This window comes from Acartia tonsa, chromosome 13 (assembly GCF_053477335.1).
Source record: "Acartia tonsa isolate MP-2025a chromosome 13, ASM5347733v1, whole genome shotgun sequence".
NCBI classification, from domain to species: Eukaryota; Metazoa; Arthropoda; class Copepoda; order Calanoida; family Acartiidae; genus Acartia; species Acartia tonsa.
The window spans coordinates 7,752,329-7,776,842 of NC_137272.1; the positions used below are offsets into that span (position 1 = coordinate 7,752,329).

The 24,514-nt window shown below is 35.1% G+C and overlaps 1 protein-coding gene across 1 annotated transcript in view; it reads left to right on the plus strand.

Moving 5' to 3' along the window:
• LOC145304038 (serine protease 3-like) overlaps window positions 1–24,514 on the plus strand; it is a 153,410-nt gene that overhangs the window by 25,821 nt on the left and 103,075 nt on the right. The window lies entirely within an intron of this gene.

Here is a 24,514-nt window from a genome sequence, read left to right on the forward strand (position 1 = left end):
TTAATCCTTTTCTATAAATAAGGATTAATAAATAACCTAAAATTTGCAAATAATCAATTCATTCAGTAGTATTTTTTGCCATTAAAAATTTATATTTTTTGGTGGAATAAAAAAGAAATATTTAGTTAACTTGTTTTTCTTTGTGTCTCATTATTCAGTTGCCAGAAAAACATAATATAACCTTCCAAAAAATAAGAGAAACAAAAAAAAATTCTTTTTCTCAGTCACTTTTTCAAAACTTTAGCTCTAAAAATCTCCGGTGTTAATGGAGGTAAAAAAAATATTTTTATATCTACTTACGTGGAATACTATGGCGAACAAGGACATATGCATTTTTTAATAATTCTTTGAGAAATAAGGGCTGCAGATGCTTAAAAATACTTTTTCGAGGGTCATACTGTACAATTGTGACTTTATGTAGATTAAACATAATTGAATAACCTTAAAAAACAATATGATCTGAGTTAGTTTTACTTTTGTTATTTTCCTCTCGTTTCAATGGTCTTTTAAGTAGGAGCACAAATAACCCTTCCACCTTATTTTGATCAGCTGATTGTAAGGGCCATTTATGATTCAACATTTAAACAATTATCATCTAATTTTTTTAATCATATTTTGTAAACTTTTCAATTTTGCTTAGAATGGATTCGTAATATTTTTCCGATTCTAAAGGTATGTATAAACACATATTTTTTTATGCCTGTATTATGATATATTTAAGTTCAAAGTTTTCGTTCGTCAAGATTTAAAAAAAACTTTTCAATAATTACTCAACAGAATTAAAAAAGTAAGGTGTAAAATTAAAGATCTTACTATTAAAAAGAGGGTGTTAATGGGTGGAGATTATAGCATCTGCTAAGAAATGAAACAAGGATGAAAACATCCATAAAAGCTAAGCTTAGAAATGGTAGAACAAATATCAGCATTTGCAAAGTGCCAGAATTAAATATTAACAATCAAAACATAAATGTATAGAAGTCCAAACAAAATGATAAGTAATTTTGTTTAAAAATTGTTAAATACAGGATAATGTTTAAGGAAATACTTATATTTTTAGGACTTAACTTTAAAGATGTTTTGCTTAAAACATTGTACTTTGTTATCCTAGGAATAAGTATTTCTAATATCTTAACAATTGGATAATCATATCACATAAAAAATGGTTGTTAAAAAAGTTTACAATCAACAATTCTAAAATGGACGTACAGACATTCTGGTAATAATTATATAGAGTTGCTACGCTTTCTAAATCATACCTAAGCTTTACAGTGCGGACTAGCTCGTCATTGGGGAGGTGATAGGTTCGAAACTCGGCTTAACACCGCATCATAACTAAAGATGTTAAAAATGGTTCCTACTGCTTCTTTGTCAGGTGCACAACCTTAATAGTTAGAGTAGAGGGAATGCCGTGGTCCAAAACAGGCGCAACTCATTACCATCCACAGTTGGGACTTATCAGACAAAGTTATAACTTTTAAAACTCTTCATGTTTAAACATCAAGTTCCTATTGTAAAGATTTCTTTGGGTGGGGGGTGCTCATAAAAAATTCTCATAAAATTAATCCCTTACTCAGCCCCCACGCTCCTCTTCTTGGTACCCCATTGAAAACTATTTATTAACTACCTACTATCCTATTATCCATTGAAAACTCTCTTTATAGATTTCATTCATGGCCAGTTCTTTAGTATTTTGGACTTCACTTCATCATACTATGAGAGAGGGTACTTTGGAACGCAAATAATATTGGTCTTGATTATTAATTATGTTTTACAAACTATCAGTGCCATGATTGATATAAACAATGTTTACTGTATTTAACTTATAAATCCACACAATACAAGAAATTTTTAAAAACTAAAAAACAATTTATTCTGGAATCAAGATTATTTATAGATTTAGTAAACAAGTATTTACCCCCCCCCCCCCCGGCCCCCCAATCACCAAAGGTGGGTTCTATAAACAAAACTGTTAAGGTATCGACAGCTGCAAATACGGTATCAACAACAAAAATCTGACGCTAGACGTTCAGAAGTCATCTCACTGTATACGCAATCGCTGTAACATATCGCTGTTATGACGTCATCTCTTAAAAATATTTAATTGAAAAAAAAATAGGTAATCTAAAAGTAAGTAAAAAAAAATTTCCGGGGGGGGGGGGGAGGGGAGATTTCCTTTCCCCCTCTCCCTTCACATTTTCTGTACTTTAAAAAAATAGGCTGAATTGACCAAAATTCAAAGACGACATTTGCTTAACATCCCATTTTTTGTAGTTTTGCTGTTGATTTTGTTGTTGATGACAGCTGCAGTACTGCAGTTCTATCACTGTACCATATTACCGTATTATCTCTTACAGTAATGTTTATAGAACGCACCGACACACAAAAATGGCCGCCAGAGGTACCGCAATGTGAGATACCATGATAGAACAGCAATGTGATAGAACTGTGATCACAGTTCCGACTATAGAACCCACCTCAAATACATAGGTACCACGTAATAATAACGCCCATTTAATGGTTTATTTATTGATGATTCTATTATTTCAAAATCCATCCTGGCTCCCTTTAATTAAAGTTGCTGATAGGTAGGAAGAATTATAGATTGGTGTTAAAAGTTTACATTTTTTCCACCCCTCCCCCCCCCTGTTCCTAGAAAAAAAATTTATATATAAAGATACCCCCCCACTACAACCACACATACATTAACCCTCCTCATATTTCCCTATCCCCTAATACAAACTTTGAAAGATAAAAGGCGGGTTCTATAAACAAAACTGTTATGGGATCGACAGCTGCAAATACGGTATCAACAACAAAATCTGACGCTAGATGTTCAGAAGTCATCTCACTGTATACGCAATTGCTGTAACATATCGCCGTTATGATGTCATTTCACATTGCTGTAGATTTCACAGAAGGATCTGTGATAAGAGCAGCATCTCACAGTATAAGCTATTAAAAGCTGTCAAAATTCCTACTTTTACAGACGAAAATAATGTAAACAAAACAAAAAATCATGCATTGAAAGCATGATTTATTTTGAAAAAACAGGGCATTTATAAAAGATCTTTTTGCAGAGGATAAAAAAATTTAATTAAAAAAATCTAAATGATTAATAGGTTTAATTTTTTAAATATTCAGTTCAGGCGCGTCTCTCTTTTGGACTCTGTAGTCCAGAGAATACGGCCACCCTATTCCTCCATGATGTTTTGTCCTTGGCATGTTTTTCAGCTTCTCCCCATTTTAATTTTAAATTAATGAGGTCTTTTTCAGTGCTCTGCCTCCAGGTCATTTTTGGTTGTCCCTGTTTACGTTTACCAGTGGTGGGGTTCCATTTTAAGCACTTTTTTGGAATCCTGTTAAGTTCCATTCTCAGCACATGTCCTAGCCATCTTAGTCTTTTATATTTCACTTCTGCTTCGATACTATTGCACTTGGTCTTAGCATACAGTTCAATGTTTGATATTTTGTTTGGCCAAAATATTTTTAAAAATTTATTAGACAGCTATTGTGAAATGTATTAAGTTGATTTGTTTCAGTTTTCACAGTTCTCCAACATTCAGCTCCATAAAGAAGAACTGATTTCACATTGCTGTTGTAAAGTCTGATTTTTGTTTTCAGAGCAAGTTTCTTTGATTTCCAAACGTTGTGTAGACTGTTGAAAGCAACCCTAGCCTTATCAATCCTGGTTTTAATATCAGCTTTTGAGCCATCTTCACTGCTGATAACACTCCCCAGATAGGTGAATTTGTTGCTTTGTTTCAATTGTTCACCATTTATTGTTATACTTTGATCTGGGTTTGTGTGTATATTCATAATTTAGGTCTTCTTGACATTAACAAAGAGCCCGCCTTCTCCTGCATATTTGACTAGTCTATCTGTCTTAGCTTGTAGATGTTTGATTGTTTCTGAAATCAGTGCCAGGTCATCAGCAAAGTCCAGATCTTCTAGGTGTCCTAGTATGCCCAGCTGGACGCCACGTTTTTTGTCCTCTGTGGTTTTCTTCATCACCCAGTCAATGACCAATAAAAATAGAATAGGTGATAAAATGCATCCCTGTCTAACTCCAGTGCTTATTTTGAAAAAATCAGATGTCTTAATGTTTCCAACTGAAACACAGGCTTGGAAGTTTTCATAAAATTTAGTTATCATAATTATCATCTTTTCAGGTATACCATAACTTCTTAGTATTTTCCAGAGTGTTAGTCTGTGTATGGAGCCTTAGAAAAATCAACAAAATTTAAATGAAGTGGCTTGTTAAATTCAACACATTGTTCAATAATCATCCTAAGTGTAAAAATTTGGTCAACACAGCCCCTTCCAGCACGGAATCCAGCTTGTTCTTCTCTCAGTTTATTGTCAATTTTCTCATCAATTCTGTTTAAAATAACTTTACATAGGACCTTGCTTGGGATAGAAAGCACCATAATTCCTCTCCAATTATCACAGTTGTTCAAATCTCCCTTCATAGGTAGTTTTATGATAATTCCTTTAGACCAGTCCGTTGGTATCTTTTCTTGCCTCCAAATTTTATCAAATAGATCAGTTAGAGTCCTAGCAGAAAGATCTATGTCTGCCTTAAGCATTTTGGCAGTTATCAAGTCAGGTCCAGGTGCTTTGTCATTCTTTAGACTATGTATAGCAGCTTTAACTTCTTGAATATATGGTGGTCTTATATCTATGTCTATTTCATGTCCTGGTTCTGGTTCAGCAGTAATTTCTGGTTCAGGTCTGTTCAACACTTCTTCAAAATGCGATTTCCACCTTTCAGCAACTTCTTTTTCTGTAGTGAGTAATTTACCATCTTTAGCCTTGATAGTTTCACCACTCTTTTTGTTATATTTGCCACTTAATTGCTTAGTTATGTTGTATACTGTTTTCATGTTACCGAAGTCAGCTGCTCTCTGGGCCTTTTCAGCCAGATTGTCAATGTAATCTCTCTTGTCTTTCCTTGTGCACTTTTTGACTTCTTTGTCTTTAGCAGTATATTCAGCTCTTAAATTGCTCATGTCAGCCAAATGTTGAGCATTATGGATTTTGTTTTTAAGCTTCTTTCTCTCTTCTATTTTGTTCCATGTTTCTTCAGAGATCCAGTCCTTTTTCTCTGGTTTCTTGTGTCCTAGGATTTCCTTAGCAGTAGATTGAAAGTTTTCTTTAAACTGTTTTTAACCTATTTTTAAAACGTATATAAAAACTATACTATGACACCAGTAAAATCAGACTGCAGAGCCTAAATTTGAATTAAGTCCCCAATAAACTTTTTGGGAGGGATTTAAATATTAATTTTTACTGTTGCCGTGGTCATTTTGACCAAAGCAAAAGGTCTTTTTTTTATTTGGGTAAAATTCGTAGCTTTTAGAGTGTTTTGCTTCATAAATATTGTATTCTGGTATAGAGTAAAATTAGGCCTTATGATTTTACTATAAAAATTCACTAAAAAGTTAAATCTTTACAATATACCAATGAATTAACATTAACATGTTTGTGTTCGTTCACCTTTTTTAAACACATAAAAATTGGCTGTAAAGGGTTAAATTTGTTGACAAGATGACATGATGTCAACAAATGTTTATGCAATACAACAAAATTATTTTTGACACATATACAAGTAAGATTATTCAAACTTATTTTTTAAAAATATTGTTAAAAAGTATGTATCTTTTACGTGTATAGTTTTCATTCTTTTCATTTTTATTAAATAAAAATAATTTAACTACATTGTAAATAAGTCACTTTGTGAAAACACTCTTTCGGAAATTATAAATAATTAAAATGAAACAAGAAATCTTATTGGTTTAACTTTAGCATTAGTTTTATTGTATTATGTTAAATTTTTTACTGAAATTGATTGTTTAGAAAAAAAATTATTTCCATCGAACAGAGTAGAGTTTTTTATTATTGTATTGATATAAACTGAATCATATAAAATTGTTCTGTAAGAAACAATTTAACCACAAACTAAAAGTTGCTTTTGCTCCCGTCAAAATGATCACAGCAACATATAAAATTAATTTTTAAATCCCCCCAAAAAGTTTATTGGGGACTCAATTCAAATTTGGGCTCTGCAGTCTGATTCTACTGGTGTCATAGTATATTTTTGATATATGATTAAAAAATAGGTTAAAAACAGTTTAATTGAAGTCCATGTGATCTCAGTCTTGTCATTTAGGTCCTCTAAGACTTGAAATCTATTTCTGAGTTTTAGGACAAATTCATTCTTTATCACAGGGTCCATTAATCTTGAAGAATCATATTGTCTACCAATCTCACTCTTTTTATCATGGCCAGTACGCTTCAGCTTTAATTTAATCTTACTGACAACTAGTTCATAGGCACTAAATATGTCGGCTCCTCTATAGCTCCTACAGTCTTGCATTGACTTGACCCATTTCCTATTGATCATAATGTGGTCAATCATGTTTCTTGTTTGTCCATCAGGTGTTGTTCAGGTATATTTGTGAATGTTTTTGTGTTGGAATAATGTACCTCCTAAAACCATATCATTATTTAATCAGAATTCAAGTAAAAGTTCACCATTTTCATTTCTTGTACCTATGCCAAAGTGTCCCATTGCATTCTCCACTCCAGTCCTGTCAGTTCCTACTTTAGCATTCATATCTCCAAGAACTAGACACATGTCATGTTTGGGTACTGAGTTTCTGATTGATTGCAGTTGATCATAAAACTCTTGGATAATGGTTAACTTGCAGTGCCTTGATTGGAATCTAGCCTTAATTATTCTGTCTGATATAGGTTTCCAGTCTATTAGTAAATTGACATGTTGTTTTGAACAATTATAGCAACACCATACATATGTTGGCTTTCATGACCAAAATAAAGTATTAGGTGGCCATCTTTGGTTGTGGTTTGTCCTTGTCCTGTCCATCTATATTCTGCAATTCCAAGTATTCCAATATTGTAACTTGTCATTTCTTTAACTACTTGAGCTATTTTAGTTGACTCATACATTGTTCTAACATTCCAGGTTCCTATCTTACAGCTTTCCTTAGAACTTATTGGTCCTGTCATCAAGTTGATAGCTTCCTTTCGGATTTCACCATCATCTTTCATATTCCTAGTAAACTGAGCATCAGTTCCAACAGTTCTTGTTTCATGCAAACCTCTGGCTGTGTTAAAGCCATAAGTGTTTGAGGTTTTGCGGGAGGGTGAAGGGTGACTGGTAAGGGGAAGGACGTCAAAAACCCCCAGTACTTCAAGAAGTACCTCCTGCCCAAATTTTTTTTTTTAAATATAGATATTTAAAAAAAAAAAAAAAAAAATTTTTGATAATAAATAATTTAAAAAAATAAAATTTTTTTTTTTGGAAGATAAAATATTTCATTGGAAAAAAAAATAATCTATAATTGAGTAAAAAAAATTTAATCAGATGGGGATGTTAGGGGGCTTTCCTTCTCCCCTCTCCCTTTTCATTTTCTGTACTTTAAAAAAATAAACTAAAATGAACTATGAATACGACATTTGGTTAATATTTTATTCTTATGAGTTCTTGTCGATTTTGTTGTTGTTGACAGCTGTAGTATTGTTGTTCTATCACAGTTCCATATTACCGTATTACATCTCACAGTAATGTTTATAGAATGCACTGACACACCAAAATGGACGCCTGAGGTACTGCAATGTGAGATATCATGATAGAACAGCACACTGCGAATTTTAAAAGAAAAAAAGTTGAACCTCAAAATTTCACCTTAAAGTGATACTTTTCTAATAGTTTATAGTCCACTAAGTTGTAAGTAGTAAGAATTAAAATCCATTAAGTCCCTTCTAACAAGATATTGGCAACTTTTTGCACACATTTTTGCAAACAGCAATTATTTCCTTTATTTGAAGTTTTGGTTAATAACATTTTCATAAAAATTTTTAGTAATAATCATTTAAGATCAATTGTTGAGAAAAAATAACTGAAAAAATGTGTTTCCATGTAAAATAAGCTTAAAATTTAATGATTTAAAAAATTTGCGATTTAGTGGTAAAAAAGAATATTTTTTGCTTTTTGATAGCCTGAATATGTTTAATTTTGTTTTTTATATAATCTATTCTTTGAAAAGACATGCATATTCTTTTAGATTTGAAAAAAATTTAAAAAATAAAAAATCGGAATAAATCAAAATTAACCTATAGCCTTTAAAAAATACTTTTGATATTTTTAACCTATATAATCAATAAAATCAATGGAAAATAAAATAGTTTTATAAAACAAACTTTTGGAAAAGGTTTAAGATAACTTCATAAAATTAGCATTTAAGTAGGATATTTTTCTTGTCTATTTTAAAAATGCAATTTAAACATAGTTAACGAATATTTTATTCGCAAGAATAGTAATAAAATATTTCAATAACTACTTAAACCTTTTTGTGGCTATGTTATTTATTTAAACAGAAAATCTATTTTGTCAGAATTATAAAAATAATGAAGTATTTTCAATCAAGCTTGCAAAATAAACGTAATTTTATCAAACTTCCTCACAGTTTATAGAAGATATTGTTTTAAAATATTATTTATCAAAATAAAAACTTTAATTTACAATGTTTAAAACACCTAAAAGTAAATTCTAAACAAAATTAGATTTATTCTCTAGATTTAGAGTAGCTGCGCTACTTAAAGAAAACATCTAGTATTAAAACCTACCAGCTGATCAAATTTCAATAGTCATAAATTGGTGGTTTACATATATCTAAACATATATGTCTTACAGATTTATTTTTAAGATGGAATGTAAAGTACATTATACTAGATGCCATTAAGTCAAATTTTAAACAAAATTTTTTTCATTAATTCATTAACAAAAAATAATGTTATAAATTTAAACTCACAAAGAGACTATTGTGTATTTTAATGATATGTTCTTTCTGCAATTTTAATCAAAACAAACTTTTTCTCTCATTCAAGTCAGGGATGATTTTAGCACCAAAAAAATAAAACAAATTGAAGTACTTTTGATTTAATTTGATATTATCGTACAATTTTTTTTTATATATATAATTTAAGAAATAAATTCATGAAATATTTACCTGTCATAAAGACGACATATAAAAACAACATCCTTATAAGGAAATTAAAATCTAAATTAAAAATTTTCAAATTCATTTTATGCTTAAGAAGGGACGAGAAGGATTTGAATCTCAACATTAACTTGTTATTTTGCTTGTATATTTATCATATTTGTTTACAGTTTATTGGTAAAGTGTGGTAATACTTTATTTCGAGTCTATGCCATTGTGGCAATGTGATAGAACCTTGAACACAGTTCCGACTATAGAACCCACCTAAAATCAAAGGTTTTGTTTGTTGAATGACCCACTGACTGCCCATTGCTTTTAGGGCAAATATAGGTTCGATATGTTATGAGCTTATATCAAAGGTGCCATTACATAGTTTTAGAATATCTATGCCAAATTTAAAAATTCAAAAAAATCCTTAAGTAGATTTTGCAATTTTCTGTTTCAATTGAACATATAATAAATCAGATGGCCTACAAAATCGTTTATTTTAGCCCTTTACAAGACTTTTTTTGACTAGTTTTCTTAAGTTTAATTGATTATTTCATTGGCATGCATTTTAAATGATAATTTAAATGTTTATTTTCTTTAATTATATACTATTTTATTCAAATTTTAAATAGCGTCAAAAATTTTGCTTTATAGTGCATCATTAAGATAAATATTAAGTTTTTAAATTTATTTTCTCTACTAAGATTTTAGATTGATTCATGATGAATTCAATATATTTATATAAAAATATATAATATGTAAAATATATTTACCCTATGGAGCCCACAAACATAATGCAACTTTTAGCAAACAAAAATAATATTTTAATTTTAAAATATTTTTAAAAAAAAAGTTTTCAGCCCTCCCTTTTTCGATGTACTTTTACAAAATTATGTTATGAAAAATTTATTTGATCAAAAGTAAAAGTTGCAGCATCCTTTTTTTTCCCATTCCTTTCGTCTTCATTATGACTGATTGAACAAAAGCTTTATAATACAACCTTCCGACACAGCCTTGTGTGATGCAGGAATGTTTGGATTTCTAAGGGAACCACACTAGTTACGCGAAATGGCGTAATTATATCGACGAATCAGTTAGGTTTTAGGCTAGAAACGGACTTATACAGTTAAATATGTCAATGTCTTTAAGTTATTTATAATCTATATAATTGCACGCTTGAAATAAGCTCATATCATATCAAACCTATATTCGCCCTTTATTGCCCCCCACACACACACATCATATTATAGACATTTTTCTGCGGATTCGAATTTTTCAATCCAAGTACATATTTATTGCATCGTAATATATGTGGATTATTTAGAGATTGGGTGATTATTTTACAAAATATTTATTCTAAACTTTATTAAATATATGCATATCTTTAGATATATGACAATAAAAATCATTTGGAATTAGTTCTTTGGGGAAAATTTGCACAAACCAAATGAAAGCTCGAAGCCAAAATAAAATGGACTTAAAACTGTTTTAAACTCTAGATAAGACATTTGCAATTACTTTAGCAATTATATTAATTTGCCCCTAACATAAAAAAGTATGTCTTCTTAATATTTTTTATTGCAATAAATCAAATTTCAAAATTAATTTAAGTTCAGGTGCATCACTCTTAAGGACTATGTAGTCCAGAGAATACGGCCACCCTGTTCCTCCATGATGCACTGGTGGGAATCCTTCTTGAAGGAAGCCTGCAAGAAATACACTGATCTAACTGCTGAAAGACTGCCACAAGTAGATCCAATACCCCAAATTTGAAGCCTTCAGCTTTAATAACAAAAAAGTTGTAGGCATTTTAAAATGACATTTTATGTACAATGAAAATTTTATTGCTCATGTTAGAAATTATACTACATAGCCTAGAAACAAAATATAAGCTTATTTTGGTCATAAATTTAGGTTACCTGTGACTAATTATATTTTTGCAATCAGCTTGAGAACCAATCATAGCTGAGTTTGCATTAGTTTTATTTGCATGATTTTACACCTAAAAATGCAAATTAAACCAATTTTTTTTCAGAGATTTTGACTATGAAATGTATTGTTTTATTGTAAAAATGTAATCAGTTACCGGCAACCTAAGTTTCTGACAAAGATAAGGTTGTAATTTTGTGTCTAGGCGACATGATTTAATATTCTAATTTCTATTATGAGCAATGGAAATCTTTCAAAATTTTCATTGTACAAAAATGTCATTTTAAAATGCCTAGAACTTTTTTGTTATTGAAGCTGGAGGCTTCAAATTTGGGGTATTGGTTCTACTCGTGGTATATAGCTGTTAAAGCGTTATATTTCTTGCAGGCTTCTTCTAAGCACTTTTTAGAATCCTATTATGTTCCATTCTGAGCAAATGTCCTAGCCATCTTAGTCTTTTATATATCAATTCTGCTTCAATACTATTGCACTTGGTCTTAGCATACAGTTCAATGTTTGATATTTTGTTTGGCCAAAAAATTTTACAAATTCTTCTTAGGCAGCTATTGTGAAATCATTTAGTTGATTTATTTCAAAATTATGTCACCCAAAACTGCAAAACTAATTATTGCTCTAGAAAATGAATTTTTTTAGCTTGATTTATGTATATCAGTTTTCTAGAATTAAAATAACTATAATTACACTATCTTAAAGTTAAAATATAATTTTTTACTATTGCAATTATTGAGTCACTCAATTATTGTTAAATTAATAACCCTTAAATCAGATGCAATTTGTAAGTGAAATACAAACAAATTAAAAAGATTTGTGAATCATTGATTTACTGTTTTTGAAAGCAAAACTTTTTATAATTAGGGTCAGTATGTCTGTCTATACATACATCATTGTTAGCTATTTTTTTATTAATTCAGGCATGTCGGAATAGCTATCAAATTTAAACATTGGATGATGATATCTGATGTTCATTTAAATCATGCAGTCTTTTAACTTTTTGAAAATCAACAATATAATTATCCTATTCATCAATAGACATGATATATCTAGATAGTCCATCTGACCCCATTTTTATAAAACTAAATAAGATATATTAAAGGGCGAAATAAGTTGAATATTAAGATATATAAGTTGGAAAGAATTTTAATGTTTGAGGGAGATTTAATATCTGCATCAAATTTTAAAGATTTTATGTAAAATTCGTTTTTTGTCTAAAAGCAGAAATACAATTTAGGTTAATTAATTTTGACATCTCTGATTGGTGGATTGAAAACTATCTGAGCTCTGATTGGAGAAGCTTCAGTGTTGTACATCATTCAACCAATTAGAGCGCTGGTAGTTTTCAATCCACCTATCACAGATTTCAAAATTAATTATTTTAAATTGTATTTGCGCTTTTAGATAAATAATTGGTAATATCCTCTTGGCGCTCAGCACTCAGCACTCGGCCCCCTTGCCTGTAACCTAACCTAACCTAAAATAGTTGTTCTCTGTTGGGGGGAGGGGGAGGAGGGGGTACTCAAATTTTCCAAATTGAAAAAAAAATTTGAAGAGGATAATGTCAAAGAATTATACAAAAAACTAATTTTATATAAAATCCTTAAAATTTGATACAGATTTCAAATCTCCCTCTAACATTAAAATTCTTTCCAACTTATATATCTTATGAAACATGATTGAGTATCTATGCCAAATTTAAAAATTCAAAAAAATCCTTAAGTAGATTTTATGTAAGTTTAGTGGTCAACTCAACATATAATAAGTGAGATTACCAACAAAATTGGCTTTTTTTTATCCTTGATAAGACTTTTTTTTGCTATTCTTCTTAAAGGGCGAATATAGGTTTGATATAATATGAGCTTATTTCAAAGGTGCCATTATATAGATTATAAATAACTTAAAGATATTGACATATCTAATTGTATAAGTATGTCTATAGCTTAAAACCTGTCTAACTCAAGATAAAATTATATAATTAGTGTGGTTCCCTAAGAACTCAAACACCCTAGCATCACACAAGGCTTCGTAGCAAGGTTGAATTAAAAAGCTTTCGTTAAAGGATAGTCGTAATAACGTGGAAACCAATTAATCAGGGGTAAATATACCCATCTTCTACCTTCATACAAATTATATAAAGTAAAATATTTAAAAGTTTAAAAAAACATCAAATAATGTAAAAAGTAAAAAAAAAAATAATTGATAAAATTTTCTTGGAGGAAGAATGATTTCAAATCCCTGTTTTTTTAAGGTTCGTGTGTGTGTGTGTTAAAATGGCGTACTTGAGGGTTTTTATATTTTCCAGAATTAACCAATGATCTTTGTACAGAAAAAAAACTTTAAGACGTATTATTTACCCTACACAGGTCTCCTTAGCATAACCTTAGATTTAAAAAAATCTCGAAAGAAACGGACAACAGGGCCTTCAAATAGGGCACAGTGGTGGTCAGAATCCGTTGGAGATTAAATCTTAGCTGCTCCTTCTTGCCAGATATTGCAATTTGAAGTTTTGTGGTAAAAATGCATAAAATTACAAGAATTCCAAGGCTATATATGTATAAGTGAACACCTTAATTCATCAAATAAAAAGGGTGAGTTTAACATTTGAGGAGTTTATATGTCTCTGCATATGTAAAATACACAGTCCCTCCCCATTTAGAAAATTTGAATACTTGAAAGAAATTATTCAATGAAAAAGGTACATTTTCCAGTTTACAACTTTAAGCTAGAGGCTGTACCCTGTAACCAGTAGAGAAAACCTCAGTTCAAGTTTACATATAGCTAAAGTTAATTATAAAAATACTCTCCCCCCCCCCTTCAACCCCCCCTAGCAACCCATACATTTTAGGGGGGAGGGGTTGGGAAAAGCAACAGTATTATGTTTTACTCAAAACTACTTGAAGTATTGTGAGAAAAAATTACATGAAGAGTTCTTTAGATATCACTAAAGAAATATATAATCTTTAGTACTTGAACTTTAGTAGGCATCTTTATCTCTTACAAATATTGCTGCAACAAACCCCCTCCCCCCACTAGTAAAATGTAGGTTTTTTAGCCAAAAAGAGGAATACTCTGGAAATTCGACCTGTTATCATTTATTTATATCTAAATAGAGAGCCCCACGTCTCTATTTAAATCATAAGTGCATAGCCTAATTTTTTTCATATTTTTATATTTTATACCTAATAAAACCCTCTATTTTCCAAAAATCTAACATCATTTCAACAAGTTTTATTCATTTATTTTATATGAAGTTCTTTTAAATCCACAATAATATTTGTTTTTTTGTATAAATACATTTAATTAACTAAGATGGCATTCAAAATTTAAAATAAATTTCAAAGTATATAAAGATTTCAAAAAAAATATTATAGCAATTCAGATTCTCATAATGGAATAGGTCACTAGGACGAACGAACATCAACACTTAGAGAATAATTATAATATATGTAAATATTTTAAATGTCAAAACAAAATTGGAGTAAATTTATTGAAAAACTGAGTACGGACATTCTGGTAACGATTATACAGTTGCTACGTTTTCTAAATAAATACTTAACTACTAAAGGAATCAACATGCAAAGTTTGAAATTAATAAGACAATTCTAACATGCCTAAGTTAACAGGGAAGAAACTATATGGATGGGCGAACGGACCGTCACTATTTTTAGAACAGTTTTGCTTTTAATAGACACATCACTTTGAATTTATAATTCATAATTACAAATATGTTTTATAAACATGTTTTACAAGTATTACAAAACCCTGTTAGTTCCTTCATTTGCACAAGAACAAAGACTGTTTCATTTTTCTCTTAATCCTGGCAATTCTTGCCTTTTCTTTCACAAGCAAAACAAATTGTTTTAGAGCTTTTAAATGATCTATTGCAAAATATGGTATGTTTGTAATTTATGAAATAATCACACTAAACATGAATTTTATTACTAAAAAGCTTCCCGGATTTTTCATATTTTAACTTACGGATTTTTTTTAATGAATTTGTTAGGTTAAAAACACATTTTTACAGCTTTTTTCAAGAAAAAATACACTTAAGTTCAAATGCAATTTATTCTTTAGGCTATGCACTTATGATTTAAATAAAGACGTGGAGCTCTCTATATAGGTATAAATAAATGATATCTGGTCGAATTTCCAGAGTATTCGACTTTTTGGCTAAAAAACCTATATTTTAGTAGTGCCCCCTTCTTAGACCAAAAATTATTAGAAGGTGGCAGTGGATGTGGAAAATACTCTTGTGTTACTTTGAAATCATTGAATTATATTAAGCAAACTTTGGATTTAAGCTTTTTTAGGATATTAGTTACTTTTAAAAATATTGCTGAATCCACCCCCCCCCCCCTCCATCTGCTGGAAATATTGGCTAGTGGCATAGGTTAATAATATTGTATATCATTTAGAAACCTCTAGAGATATTCAGGGTTAATATTTTAAGTAATGTAGGCCCATATTTACTTTTATAAATATCTATTCCAACTACAACCCTCTCAATCTAGTACAATTATTTTGCTTTATAATCTCCTCCAAACTTTTGGACTTATAAAAGAAATATTGTCAACCCATTGCTACTTCCCCAAAGCAATTTGGAAATCTAAAAACTTTATTCCAAAGTTTGCTCCTTATTGCTTTAGGGTTTCTGAGTAAAATACAGGTGGTGAGGTTGTATGGAGGATAGCTGTAGAGGGAGGGAGAGGGCAAGCAATATTCTAATATTTTTTATGGGGATGGAGGAATTTGTGCAGCAAAATAATTTTTCTGGGTGGGGTTGGTTGAGGTTGGGGAAAGGTCAGCAATATTTGTTTAAGTATGAAGTAATAATGTACCTACTAAAGTTTAAATCCAAAAGCCCTATACATCTTGAGTATTCTCAAAGTAAATCACAAGGGTATTGCTATACTCCCTTCTATTACTTAATTTGAGGGAGGGGGGGGGAGATTGTAAAGCAATAGGAAGGGAAAGGGGGTCTGGAGGAAAGTTTCAGCTAAATTTGTAAAAGTTACTTTTGATCTAACAAAGCATATCTTAAAGGTTTGCTTTGGTGCTATAATTCTAGTAGTTTCTTAGTAACACACTATAGCAGTACCCTTTCAACTGTAACCCATCCCCCCCCCTTTCTTTCTTTACAAAATGTTTTATTTATGAGAGGAGGGGAAGAGGTCAGCAATATATGTAAAAGTGCTTTGGGTCCTACAACAATACAAATCCAAAAGCTTATATATATCTCCAATAGTTTTTTAATACATATTGGAATGATCTTCTGCCACCCCCCCCCCCCTCCCATTTAGGTTAGGATAAGGGGGAGGGTTAGAGAAGGTGGTCAACATAATTTCTACAAAATTTTGGCCTAAAAACCTTACATAAATTTTTTTCCCTCTATACGTCAATTAGTTTTTGAGAAACATATAATAGTATTACTATGCTCCCCCCCCCCCCTCCACCCTAAAGTTTGTAGGTTGTGAGAGTATGGGGGTTGTGGAGCAGAATTAATAAAAGTAACTAGGGCCATATGTAAACTTAAACTGAAGTTTTTTTCTACTGGTTCCAGGGTAACAGCCTTTAGGATAAAGTTGTAAATTGGACAAACCTCTTTAAGCTTATTTATTACTCTTATTGAAGTTAAAAACATCACTTATAGTAGTAAAATTTGTTCCAAATGGGGATAAAGTTTGTAGTTTACATATGAAAAGATATCTAAACTCCTCAAATGTTAAACTCACCCTTTTTACTTGATGAATTAGGGCGTTCACTTATGAATATAACCTTGGAATTCTTGTAATTTTAGGCATTTTTACCACAAAACTTTAAATTGCAATATCTGGCAAGAAGGAGCAGCTAAGATTTAATCTCCAACGGATTCTGACCACCACTGTACCCCATTTGAAGGCCCTGTTGTCCGTTTCTTTCAAGATTTTTTTTAATCTAAGGTTTTGCTAAGGAGACCTGTGCCTAGTCAAAACTATTGGCATACTTTTATGCAAATTAATTTTACTTTTTTTAAAAATTGAATTAAAGAGTCTATAATCTAAAATAATAAACATTTAAATTATTATTTAAGATGCGTGCCATTGTAATAGTCAATCAAACTTAAGCAAAATAGTAAAAAAAAAGTCTTGTAAAGGGCTAAAATAAACCGTTTGTCGTCAATCTCATTTATCATATGTTCAATTGAAACAGAAAATTGCAAAATCTACTTAAGGATTTTTTTTAGTTTTTAAATTTGGCATATATATTCTAAAAGTATGAAATGGCACCTTTCATATAAGCTCATATCATATCGAACCTATATTCGCCCTTTAAGTTTAATTGATTATTACATTGGCAAGCATCTTGAATGATAATCTAAATGTTTATTTTTAAAAATTATATACTATTTTATTCAAATTTCAAATTGCGTCAAAACATTTTGAAGAAAAAAAGAAACAATATTAACCTATTATTTTTGTTCCCTTAAAATTAATTATAACAATTTTACCATATATTTTTCATGCTTACATGAAATAAAATTTCTCCTGTAAAAGTTTTAAAAAAAAATACCTTTTTTGCTGGGGAAAATTGTTTTGAAAGAAAAAAAACAAGATCCATTATTTACTGGTTTCCTCTTTACTACGACAATCAATGAACGAAAGCTTTTTGATTCAACCTTCCGACTAAGCCTTGTGTGATGCTAGGGTGTTTGGAGTTCTTAGGCAACCACACTTTTAACAAATTATGTCGAGTCAAGATACGAACGACGAAATTTTGCAATAATTTTTAATGATCATTTTTTACCATATTAAAAATCTTTTAGTGCTAATTTTTATCTCTAACAAGTTATAAACTTATTTCTGAAAACTCAAGATTGGCAGCTGTACTCTAAAGAAAAACCATTAACATCCAATGCATAAATCCCTTTTTAAAAAGTTAATTAAACATATTAAATTTTTAAAATGAGAAAAAAGTATAAAAAAAGATATTTTCTATTGAATTTATGGTATCCATATTTATAAAAACATTAAAACTTGCATATTTTACAATATTTTCCTTAGTTTTCCATTTATTACAAAGGAATGCGGCCTTGTCTCGCGAAACAACTGATAGTAAACGTCCTTATAAAGTACGGTATCCTAATAAAACAACAATTTTAAAGCTCGATATCATTTTAATTGTACTGAACTAAAACCATTTGAATAATTGAACTGAAATTAGTAACACAAATTAATTTCACATATTACATTCATAAAAACAATATCATCAAATATATCCTAAGTTGAATGGTCAAAAAATTAATGGACATGGAGTTATTTTTAATCATATAATTCATTTGCAAAAACAATTGGACAATTTTGAATTCAATAAATTATGTCACTGCTATAAAAAATGTGATGGACAATATTACATTTTTAAGTAATATTGTGGTAGGGTGAAGCGTTTCAACCCTACCAAGCGAGTTCGATTCAAAAGAGCCCCTAGCCTTAAGGATTCTATCAATAAAGTACTACAAGTAGTTACTGTTTGAAAGATATATTTGAACTGAATACACATACAACAAGTTAATAGCTTTATATACAAAACAGATTACAAATGGGTTAGGTAGAGAAGGGGTGTAGAGGAGATGGGGGAGCCCCAGCCAGGTGAATAGTAGGGGGGTAGGCTCCGGTAGGGGGTAAGGTAGACGTCCCCCGGAAAAGGGTAGGTTACTGGAACATGTAGAGGGAAAGGGTAACTCCCTCCCTATATCAGCGGTGGATAAGTTGACCGCTTTCTTTGATGATCAAACAATGGCAGAATGGGTTGGCTAGAATTGTGATAAGGCAGGCGTCTTGGTGTTAGCGGTAGACACGGAGCATAGCATACTCTAGGAATGGCCTATCCGTCTGTCCGACTACCACAACCTCCCCTTCAAGGGTTGAGGGACCATCGGGACATCAGGCCTTGAACCATGGTGGGCGGCAGACTCTCCCTGGGGCACAGTGCGGTGTAGGACAGCTCAGGCCACACAGGCCCCTCGAGACACTCATTGCTCGGTCTGGCTGTGGTTGGTGATCAGCATGGTCAATTCTCGGTTAGCTCGTAGCTGGGGGTTGGTGACCGTCAAGCCTCGGCGCTGGAAATTAGGCCTCGTCTGGAGAACTATCTCTGTCTCAGCCGGCAATTTGACATGGAGGCCCAAGCTCACTCTGGAGGCCCCTAGAGGGGGGACAGCGATGATAGTAGGTGCATAGAGATCCATGGGTGCGCCCGCCTTGTCCAGGTTACTGGGGGCCTTGGCTCCAATTCTGATGGGTATAGCTGTCATCTGGAGGGGGCACATCGCTTCGGCTTCGTCCTCAGGGGCCGCAACTTCCATCTCAGTGGCGGCTTCTTGTCCTGGGGGCTCGTTGCTGGCTGGCAGATGCTCCATGTCTGCATCTGGGTTTCATATCATATCGGTAGGTGGCGCTGGGGCCGACGGTGCCGCCTGGGGTGATGGTTGTTGCTCGCCGGGCTGACTGGTCAGGTTTTCTTCTACGGGGTCGCGGTCCTGGTGGCTAGGTAGCGGTGCTCCTGTGGACCCGGCAGCTGGCTGATACACTGGGAAGTGGCCTTGCCCGCTGGGTGGCACGTCTGCGGCTTCGGCCAGCAGTTCCGTGGCGTCCTCGTCTCCGTCCAAATCGTCCTGGATATCCGCTGGAATCTGCTGGGCGGTGACGTCTCCAGTGTATCGGCGCAGTCGGCCAATATGCGCGGTGACCTCCGAGATCTTAGCTGTTGGGGAGGCTGGACAGATAACGTAGTGGACGTCTGTCGCCTTGCGTACTATCTTCCAGGGGCCAGTCCACCTCTTCGTAATCTTGGCTGCTTTCCCAGGCACCAGGCGGGGGGCCAGATACCAAACCAGGTCTCCAACCTCGTACTTGGCCATCCCTTCGTAGGCCGCCGCGCTCCGGCGGATGGTCCCATCTTCCCACTGTTGAATCGCATCAAATACCGCGTGGTAGCGCTGTAGGATGGCCTGGACATTGGCTGGGACTGAAGAGTATTCAGTGTCAGGCAAACGAGCACCAGGTCCACCGGCAGTTTGGCCTCTCTCCCAAAGTAGGCCAGGAATGGGGTCACGCCCGTAGTTTTACAGGTTTTCGTGTTGTAGGCTAAGGCAATGGCGGGAAGGTGCGGCTCCCAGTTGTTGTCGTCTCGATCCAAGAACAGCCGCATGCCTGTGTTGAGCGTCCGGTGATTGTAGGGCGGCGGATGTGTCAGGCCAATCTTTAGCTGGGCGGCCAGCTCCTTGAACACTTGGCCGGTGAATTCCATCCCATTGTCGGAGTGGATCTTCAGGGGGCATCCGAACGTGGCAATGTGGTGATGCAGTAGGGCCTTGGCCACAGTGATGGTGCGCTTGTTGGGGATTGGATAGAGGCTGACAAACCGGCTGAATCCATCTTGGCAGGTGAGGATGTAGCGGTTCCTGGCTGGCGTCTCAGGCAGGGGCCCTACCAAGTCAATAAATAGCACTTGCTGTGGATACCCTTGCCGGGAGGGCACGTGGATACCGGCCTTCAACCATTCCTTGGTGATCTTCTGCACACACTCTGGGCAGGTCTGGACCATAAGGCTGATGTCGCGGTGCACGGTAAGCCACCAGAAGTGCATGGCGACGCGAGCTATGGTGGCCTCCATCCCATGGCGTGCATGAGGGCCTCGGCGATGACAGCAGACCCAGGTACACGGTTGCCAGAATCTACCATGGCGTCAACCTGTACGTGCTGGGCAGGGTCATGAGTGGGGAACCGCACCCTGGTGTGGCAAGGAAAGTGCAAATCCTGGCCACTAGACAGGGGGTTCTCACGTTCCGCCGGGGTTGGGCGGAATTTCGGCGGCGGCCGGGCCGCAGCTATGGTGCCCTCTCCTACCATGGTGGGGCACAGAGTTCCAGAGGCTGATCTGGAAGCGGTGGCTGCAGGGAACACTCGTCCTGTAAGCCGGATAGCGGGCGCAAGTGGTGCCGTGGGTTCGTGTCCTGGGGCTTGTCCCAGCTACACAGGCGGACCAGCTACTTAGCTGTCCGTCGCAGGGGGCACGATGGTGCAATTCTTGTTGGTGTCCTGGGGGCTCATGCCCAACAACACACTCTCAGGGGGACCAGCTACTCAGCTGTCCGTCTCGGGGGTTAGGCCTTACTTGTGTTCTGGAGCTTCCCAGCCACACATTGCCTTCTCAGGGGGACCAGCTACTCAGCTGTCCGTCTCGGGGGTCTGGGCTTACTCGTGTCAAGGCGCTGCCCAGATGACACGTTGCCAGTTCTCAGGGGGGGGGGAGACCAGCTACTCAGCACTCTGTCTCATAGAAAGACCAGCTTTGCAGCTGTCCGTTTCGTAGGTCTGGCCTTGGTGTCCTGGGGCTTGTCCCAGCTACACACGCCAAATTAGACCTGGTATTTTAGCCGTATGGGCTAATATATCCAGTCACCGTGGTCGCGCCCCTAGCGCAGCTACCGAGCGGTGTGGAAAACGCTGTCCAAAACTGGTGCGTTTAGCAGGCAAAACTGCCTGCAGCAGGCAAAATTCCTACGTGGTGCGTTCAAATGATGGAAAAGTGGCCTGAAAAAGGCCGTCTCTCGGGTCAGTTGGCTTCTTGAAATTTTCTGAGGTGCCAATTGATTGTCCCCTTGCTTGAAAAGTATCCAATTTCTCAGCCAGAAGTGCTTCTTAGGTTGTCAGTTGACTGTCCCCTTACTTGCAAAAGGGTCCAATCAGAGATAGAATCGGCTATTATTTTAGCAGGGCTCGATTGAAACACGCTGACACCAAATTGTGGTAGGGTGAAGCGTTTCAACCCTACCAAACGAGTTCGATTCAAAAGAGCCCCTAGCATTAAGGATTCTATCAATAAAGTACTACAAGTAGTTACTGTTTGAAAGATATATTTGAACTGAATACACATACAACAAGTTAATAGCTTTATATACAAAACAGATTACAAATGGGTTAGGTAGAGAAGGGGTGTAGAGGAGATGGGGGAGCCCCAGCCAGGTGAATAGTAGGGGGGTAGGCTCCGGTAGGGGGTAAGGTAGACGTCCCCTGGAAAAGGGTAGGTTACTGGAACATTATACTATATCAGCGGTGGATAAGTTGACCGCTTTCGTTGATGATCAAACAATGGCAGAATGGGTTGGCTAGAATTGTGATAAGGCGGGAATTAACGTCTTGGTGTTAGCGGTAGACACGGAGCATAGCATACTCTAGGAAAAGCCTATCCGTCTGTCCGACTACCACAATGTCTCTGAATAATACATTTTCACCATATTAACACTCATTTCAATAGATGCATTATACTAGACTAGCGGCTTCGCCCTTAGCCTCTAGGGGCTTTGCCCCAAGAGGTGGTAAAAAAAAATAATATTTATTGTTTTTAGTGAAAGAATGTTGCTATTCTTTCATTCAAAATAAATGCTGGAATATAAATAACTAGTGGCTTCGCCCCTAGCCTCTAGGGGCTTTGCCCCAAGAGGTAAAATTACATCTTCTATTACTTACCCAGGAGAACGAATCGCAAATTTTTGCACCTACCCAGCAGGAAAACATTTTCTCGTTTAAATAACGAATTCGCAAAATTCGTAAAAAAAATAGTCTAATGTGTTCTCAAGAAACTACTGGTGCTGCTCATAGTCTAATGTGTTCTCAAGAATTTTTTTTTTTTGGGGGGTAAATTTTTATATTTTTGAGGGGTTGGGGGTGTCCCACCCCCCAAGAAAATAGCTTAAAACCACCACAGAACCGATAGGTATATACCCTGAAGAGTAGAATCCAATCAGTTCAGTGGTTACCAAGATCTTAAGCTTCAGACGGACAGACAGACAGACGGACGGACGGACGGACAGACATCAAGCTACTTTGTATTATAGATAAAAAGGGCAGCCTGCGGCAGCCTGTAGCAGAGCAAAATAAAAAGTAAGGGGGGGATTTTTTGTTTTTGGGGGGGTTAGGGGTGTCCCACCCCCCAAGACAATAGCTTAAAACCACCACAGGACCAATAGGTATATACCCTCAAGAGTAGAATCCAATCGGTTCAGTGGTTACTGAGATCTTAAGCTTCAGACGGACAGACGGACGGACAGACGGACAGACAGACGGACGGACGGACGGACATCAAGCTACTTTGTATTATAGATAATCAGTTTAAGAAATCAAAAGTGAAAGATAATTTGCTCTACTACTTAATAAATTCAAAATGTTTTAAAAGAATCTTTACCTCATTTTTGCTTACAGGCTTGCTTGTACTTGTGCTTGAGATGCTAACTCTTCAAGAAATCTCAGTTGAATAAATTAATTTATTTAAATTAACTTTTTCTCAGAATTAAAGGGCGTAGAAAACAAAGCATATGAACCGCCAAATATATTTTTTGTGGGTGGTATATAGTTGCAAAATATGCAGGCTTATTTTCTTGGTGAATCATGCATTGAAAGGGATGGATGACCCACATGCGCATGGCTAAGGAAATGTGGGAAGAGGAGGAAATTCCCCCTTTTCCTTGGGCACATATTCATGCACCCAACATATACAAGGATTTGAATTTTCATGGTTATAAACAGCTAAAAATAAAGTAGCGTCTGTCACAGATACACACTATATAGAATGACAATGCCTTGAATACAGGGAAAGTGAAATGGAATTTAAAAAGGACATGTCCTTAGACAAAAAGAATTACTGCCTTTACACTCCCCTGGTGAAGGACTGAACTTTAAAATCAACAATATAAATGTTACTTTATCCCTGAAAGAAATTGCGAAATATCACACAACCTTTTGCATTTTACTAGCTTAAAAATCATATCAACACTGGAGCTTCCATCAGAAAACATGACCAGTGTTAGCAGTCCTGCATTGTCCTTGGCCACCACACTTCTCTCAAAGGTCACGTCCTCCAGCTTGGCTTGATCCTCCAGGGACTCAATCAGGCACTGGTGTAGATCCTCTTGCAGGACTCCATCCCATGGCAGGTTTAGCAGGCAGGCCTTCCTCAACATGGCCTTTATCTTCAGCGACACTAGACCTAATAAACCTAAAGGGTCATACAACTGATATGTTATACATTTAGTTATTAACCTGGGTAATTCTTCACGAAAATTTAACAGATTCAAGTCAGGGGAAGTCTTCTTGCCCATCATCTTGCTGGTCTGGTTCCACAGAATCTCCAGGACCTTTATAGGCTTCGCCTTGTCGCCTCTGTATGTCAGGCAACTGAAGGAAAAATTGCCATTACCAATGATGTCTGATACCTCACTGATCAATCTGCTTGGCTGCCTTCTTGTTCTTGTCGCCGCTTAGGAAGTCGTCCATGAAGGTATCAGTCTGGAGATTGCTGCAGCAACTCAAACTTGCTCTGCTGCAGGGCTGCTGGCAGGCCCCTCATATCAATGTAGGCCTCAACATCAGCTCCCTTCACAGTGTCTCCATGCAGCTGCTTTACTTCCTCATCAGTCCGTCCACCAAAAATCTTAGCCATGAGTTTGAGAGCTGTGACTGCCATGGCTCCAGCTGTGACCTCCCCAAAATTAATCTTGCATGTGAGGTAGATCTTCAGCTCTC